At 55.1% G+C, this 370-nt stretch overlaps 1 protein-coding gene across 1 annotated transcript in view; it reads left to right on the forward strand.

Annotated features, from left to right (window-relative positions):
• The window catches only part of SBF1 (SET binding factor 1), a gene marked incomplete at both ends in the record, with an annotated part of 20,974 nt that overhangs the window by 5,042 nt on the left and 15,562 nt on the right, over nucleotides 1–370 (forward strand). The window lies entirely within an intron of this gene.

Genomic DNA, 370 nt, shown 5'->3' on the forward strand with positions numbered 1-370 from the left:
CAGACCGGCTGCCACGGGGGCTGTTGGCACATCTCCCGAGGAGGACAGCTGAGATAGACAGCCCGTTGTTGCTGCCAGCTCCTGTCGCACTGTTTCCACGCTGGTCTGCCATACCCCCAGGCTGCAGAAAGGCTATTTGTATTCCAAAGAAAGCTTTCTTTTGGAGTTAAACTGCTCTGCTGGAAGCCTTTCCCTCAGTCAGACTGAGATTATAACTCCAGGGCCAGAGAGTGATCATGGTCAGCATCCATGAGCCTTCAGAAACCTTGTGCAGCTGTAGGGCACATACTGTCTGAAGGGCTGAGAGTGCCAGGAGAAAGCCTGCCTTCCTGGGCACGTAGTCACCCCACGGTCTCTGGACGTGGGGATT

Source organism: Cariama cristata, unplaced genomic scaffold (genome assembly GCF_000690535.1).
Source record: "Cariama cristata isolate BGI_N322 unplaced genomic scaffold, ASM69053v1 scaffold15626, whole genome shotgun sequence".
In the NCBI taxonomy this organism is placed as follows: domain Eukaryota; kingdom Metazoa; phylum Chordata; class Aves; order Cariamiformes; family Cariamidae; genus Cariama; species Cariama cristata.